Source organism: Equus quagga, chromosome 17, assembly GCF_021613505.1.
Source record: "Equus quagga isolate Etosha38 chromosome 17, UCLA_HA_Equagga_1.0, whole genome shotgun sequence".
NCBI lineage: Eukaryota > Metazoa > Chordata > Mammalia > Perissodactyla > Equidae > Equus > Equus quagga.
This window is the reverse complement of record NC_060283.1, coordinates 47,694,407-47,700,694: the sequence shown is the minus strand read 5'-3', so window position 1 is coordinate 47,700,694 and position 6,288 is coordinate 47,694,407.

The window sequence follows — 6,288 nt, the reverse complement described above, 5'->3', positions numbered from 1 at the left end:
GTGTGATTGAATACACTGATCTTTTGGTCCTTCCCAGGCACTAGCAAAAGGTCACGTATTTTTCCCAAATTACTAATAAAGAAACTGAAACTTGGAGATGCTATTAACTAGCCTAAATCTCTCTCAATCCGCCATAGCCACATTGCGGTTCTTGCTATTCCTCTAATAACCAGGCCTCCTTCATCTCAAGGTCATTGCTGTTACCTTTGCCTAGAATGCTCTTCCTCCAGATGTCCATTGAACTGAAGAGTTTCCTGGGATAAACTTTTAGTGCTAAAACTTGGAAAGTCCAGGCAAAGTGGAGGAGTTGGTTACCCAGCTAGAATATATGCTCTCAAAGACAGGAGTCTTGTTTGCTTACTGGTGTTTCTATTGTGGCTAGAAGAGGGCCTGGCATATGGTAGATGTGCAGTAAATGTTTCTTGCATGAATAAATGAATACTATGCAGAGTCCATTCTGGCAATAGGAGGCAGAAGGGACAGCCATACAGCTTCCAGAGGCCACATCTGGTATCAGAGTGGTTAGTGTTGGAGGCATAAGATGTAGTGTCTAGAGTCTAGTGGTGAGGTGACGGTTCATTTTATGTGTCAGCTTGACTGGGTGAAGGGATGCCCAGATAGCTGGTAAAACATTATTTCTGGATGTGTCTGTGAGGGTGTTTCTGGAAGAGATTAATACTTGAATCACAAACGCGAAGAGTGGAGGAGCATGAGATAGAACAAAGCATCTGAGAGCTGTTGGTAATATCATATAGCTTAACGTATATAAAATTTGATTCCCAGAAATAGGGAACAGACAGAATGGGGGCAAAAAAAAAAAAAATGTGTGAAGAGATAATGTCAAGAACATTCCAAAATGATGAACGATATCAATTTACAGATCCTAAATTCAACTAACCCAAATCAGGATAAATACAAAGAAATCCACACCTAGGCACATCATAATTTAACCAAAGATGAAGGCAAATTTTAAAGGCAGCCAGAGAAAAAGATACATTATATTCAATGGACACGTACAAATGATGGATGACATCACCAGAAACAGTGGAGGCCAGAAGACAATAAAATGACGTCTTTAAGGTGTTGAAAGGTAACTGCAAGGTTTTATCTTGACTGCCAAAATACTGTTGTCATCCACAGACACTCAGTCTCACCAGTATCATTGCTAGGTGCTTAGAGCTGGAGATGGGATGAGCTCTCAGAAGCAGAGAAACTAATGGCTTCAATAATACTCACAATAATTTGGTGAGAGGAGAAAACTAATAAAGGAAAAGAAGAAGGCAAGTAGAGGTACGATGGATTGCAGTGTTTCCCAAAAAGAGTGCTACTGGCATGTGGGGCCAAGCAGTTCCTCACTGTGTGAAACCGTAATGCACTGCAGGAGGTTTTGCATCCTTAGCTCCAGGATAAATGCTGGATGGCTCTCCACAGGCATTCAATCATTGTAACCCCCAAAATGATGCCCATTGCTCCTCACACTTTCAAATGCCCCTGAAGGCACCATACCACTGGGTTTGGCAGGGTCTCCCATCCTCGGCAATATCGACCTTTTTGGTCTGTAGGATTCTTTGCTGTAGAGGGCTATCCTGTGCATTGCGGGATGTTTAGCAGTGTCCTTGGCCTTTAACTGGTCAAGGTCAGGAGCACCCCTCTCCCAGATGTAATAACCAAAAATATCTCCAGACATTGCCAAATGTCCCCTGGGGGCAAAACTCCCATCTTCCCCTTCTCCTTCCTGTTGAGAACCACTTAGGTATGAGATTGCCAAAAAGCGAATCTTAAAAAGAAGGAATGAAGCATGATATCAGAAACAAAAGAGAGGGAAAGAAGAATGTTTAGGGGGAAAAAGGAAAACACTTTCAATACAGCATGGATAGGAAGTTAGATTGCAAGTGTTAAGGAGACAATGGGTTGAGTCAAAAAGGCAGCAATAAATGTGGACACTGATTTAAGAAATCAGACAATGAGGGACCGGCCGGTGGCGCAGCAGTTAAGTGTGCACATTCCGCTTTTGTGGCCTGGGGTTTGCTGGTTCAGATCCCGGGTGTAGTCATGGCACCGCTTGGCAAAAGCCACGCTGTGGTAGGCGTCCCACATATAAAGAAGAGGAAGATGTGCATGGATGTCAGGTCAGGGCCAGTCTTCCTCAGCAAAAAGAGGAGGATTGGCAGCAGTTAGCTCAGAGCTAATCTTGCTCCAAAAAACAAAAAGAAAAGAAAAGAAAAAGAAATTAGACAATGAAAGAAACTGGGAACATATTCAGAGAGGCAGCAGGGTCACAAAATGTCTTGTTTTGTCTTGTTTTCTCAAGAGAATGGAGAACTCTGGAACCTTAAGGACAGAAGGAAAGAAGTAGGTAGGAAAAGGGAGACTAAGGATGTTGCTGAAATGGAAGAGAACATAAAAACCAGCTTTACTCAGACCATACGAATGAAGTCGAAACTTGGTTAAGCAAGTAGGTAGATATTGTGAGGTAGGTCTTACAGAAAGCAATGTTTCCTCTGAAATTCATCCATTCTCTCGTAAACATAAAGTTCTTATCACTCCTCTGTTTAAGACTGAGACAAATTAAATCAATGGCTCAGAGCTTTACGGTAGTCCCCCTTTTTCCACGGTTTCACTTACCTGCCGTCAAACTCGGTCAGAAAATGTTAAATGGAAAATTCCAGAAATAAGAATTCATGAGTTTTTAACTGCATGCCATTCTGAGTAGCATGATGAAACCTCGAGTGGTCTGGAGTCACCCCACTCCATCCCTCCAGGGCTGTGAATCATCTCTTTGTCCAGCGGATCCACTCTGTATCTGCTACCCACCAGTTAGTTACTTAGTAGGTGTCTGGGTTATTAGATTGACAGTTGCGGTCTGGCAGTGCTTGTATCCAAGTCACCCTTATTTTACTTAACAATGGCCCCAGGGTGCAAGAGTAGTGATGTTGGCAATTTGGATATGCCAAAGAGCTGTAAAGTGCTTCCTTTAAGTGAAGAGGTAAAAGTTCTCAACTTTATAAGGAAAGAAAGAAAATCATACGCTGAGGTTGCTAAGATCTATGGTAACTTATTACAACGTTGTTATCATTGTTCTATTTTATTACTAGTTATTGCCGTTGAGCTCTTACTGTGCCTAATTTATAGATTAAACTTTATTAGGTATGTGTGTATAGGAAAAAACTATATATAGGGTTCAGTATCGTCCGTGGTTTTAGGCATCCACTAGGGGTCTTGGAACATATCCCCCACAGATAAAGAGAGACTACTGTACTTTTGGGATTCTTTTTGGTGAGGAAGATTTGCCCTGAGCTAACACCATTGTCCATCTTACTCTTTTTTTCTTTTGCTTGAGGAAGATTGTCCCTGAGCTAACATCCGTGCCAATCTTCCTCAATTTTGTATGTGGGATGCCTCCACAGCATGGCTGATGAGTGGAGGAGGTCCATGCCTGGGGTCCGAACCTGCGAACCCGGGCCACCAAAGCAGAGCTGGAAGAATTTAACAACTCGGCCTCAGCCCGGGTGGCCTCTATTGCACTTTTTTTTTTTTAAAGATGCATTTTTTTTTCTTTAAAGATCTTATTTTTTCCTTTTTCTCCCCAAAGCCCCCCGGTACATAGTTGTGTATTCTTCGTTGTGGGTTCCTCTAGTTGTGGCATGTGGGACGCTGCCTCAGCGTGGTCTGACGAGCAGTGCCATGTCCGCGCCCAGGATACGAACCAACGAAACACTGGGCCGCCTGCAGTGGAGCGCGCGAACTTAACCACTCGGCCACCGGGCCAGCCCCAATTGCACTTTGTTTTTAATCTACCTACGCCCGTCCTCCCCCAGACCTGGTAGTCTCTCAAGGGTGAAGCACTCCCTTCAATCCCACTCCAGTCCGAGAATCATTGATTAGCAGCAAAAGGCAAAATCAGTTCTCATTAACAGACGATGACTAATGTGATAAAGAAGAGGAGGAAGAAGGTGGGGGGGGGGGGGGGGGGGGGAGGGGGAAAAAGGGGGGGGGGGGGGGGGGGGAAAGGAGAAAGAGAAGGGAGAGGAGATGCTTAAGGAGAAGTTGAACACATTCCTTTAATTGCAATGTGGTGGTCTCAGCTTCCGCCCTTAAGTAGCTAATGTATAGGAACCACCCCACTCTCGACAGATAACAAGAAATAAAGATGTAAATTGTCCACATTGGGCCAGGGGAGCTAAATACCTCGTTCCCTACACTGAAATAAACTCCAGGTGGATCGGTGTTAAACTTAACATTGAAATAATAAAAGTATTGGGAGAAAATGTGGGTGGGGTTTTTTAAAAAAAATAATATGGCACTTAGAAGATTTTTTTAAAGTATATTACAAAATTCAAATTAATTCTATGAAGGAAGAAGTGGCTAAACACTACTATATCAAAATTTTAAATTCTACATGGCAAAAATGACATCATCAAACTAAAAAGATAAATGACAACTGGAAAAAAGTTGCCATACATACCACAGATAAAAGAGCCATATTTGTGAGTACACAAAGAATCCATAAAGAAATGAGAAAAAATATATGGAAAAAAATGGAAAAATGAGCAAAGGAAAATGATTAGGTAGTTCATAGCAAAGGAGATACCATAGGGCAATAAACTTTTATAATTCTAAAGAAGGAAATTAAAGTAACAGGGTGCCTTTTTTGCCTACCAAACAGGCAAATATTGAAAATATTACTAATGCTCAACATCAGCAATCAGGTAGGAAATGAGTTTCATATCCTCTTAGAGAGGCTTGAAATCGGTGAGCTCTCTCTGCAGAGTAGTTTTGGATTATCTCTCAAGACTGAAAACACTCAACCCTTTGACCCTGCAGATCCACTCCCAGGAGCTTCTCCAGGAGACACTAGGAGAAGCTCCACCCAAAGACGAATGCAGCTGAATGCTCACGGCAGCCTTGTTTCTGAGAGCAAGTGCTGGAAACAACCCTAAGAGTCCAGCAGCTGTGGGCTAGTTATATAAATTATGGGATTTTTTTTTCCTATGTGCATGAATTACTAAGAGGAAAAACCTAGCTTTAAAAAATGGGTTATTACCTTTACAAATGAAAAAATTCAAGCGCTCAGGTGAATCAGCATCTGATGAAGCCAGCAGCTGCAGATTAGGATAGGCTGCAGGAACTGGAGGGTTTGCAAGCCCAGCTGCTGGGAGATTGGCCACCAGAACCCAAAGTGCAATTAATGTGAAATGATCTCTCTCTCTTTTTTTTTTTTTTTTTTTTTTGCTGAGGAAGATTCACTCTGAGCTAACATCTGTTGCCGATCTTCCTCTACTTTGTATATGGGTCATGCCACAGCGTGGCTTGACAAGTGGTGTAGGTCTGCGCCCAGAACCCAGGTACTGCTGAAGCGGAGCGTGTGGAACTTTAACCATTCGGCCACCGGGCCAGACCCTGAAATGGTCTCTTAAGGGTGTACGTGAACCAACAGCAAAACTGAGTCAATACTGATGCTGATTCCTCTCTTGGGGGCCAGGATTTGGCCTAGAGAGTAAGGCAGGACCTAGTCCAGCAGAGAGAAGCCAAATGATGCTGTTAGCAGGTGGCCGAGGTGGAAAATCAGTAAGACCTACACCACCCAAGGCTTATGCTTAGCTATTTTAATAAAGAGGTCTATTTTTACAAAACTATTTAAAAAGCCATCATGGGGTAGAAATGCATGCTAGCATTACTCTTATACTACATTGTTAGTAATCATAGGGGCTCAGATAGTCAGAACAAAATCCATCTGGTTGGGGCTGGCCTGGTGGCATAGTGGTTAGGTTCACACACTCTGCTTTGGTGGCTCAGGGTTCGGCAGTTCAGATCCTGGGCATGGACCTACACACTGTGCATCAAGCCACGCCGCGGCAGCGTCCCACATACAAAATAGAGGAAGATTGACACAGATGTTAGCTCAGAGCCAATCTTCCTCACCAAAAAAAAAAAATCCAGCTGGTTAATGGATGCTAGCGTGAAACTGGTTATTATGCTTACTGAATTAATGTCTCTAATATGAATAAGCTTAAGTGTCATATTCCATGTCATCAAATTATGGCTTGGAAAAAATTATTATTTCCATAAAAACATTTCACAAGAATTAAGTTGGTGAACCAAATGCTAAATATGTGAAAAAGATATATATGTATCCAAAGTACTTTAAAGTGGCTGGGGCACATTCAAATGGGTGGAGCATCTGAGAATCTTGTGTTGATTACATTAAAACGCAGTGTTACCATTCCCACAAAATAGAGACAGACTGCAACACCTCATTTGGAAAGTATTGCATATGTGTGTTTTCAT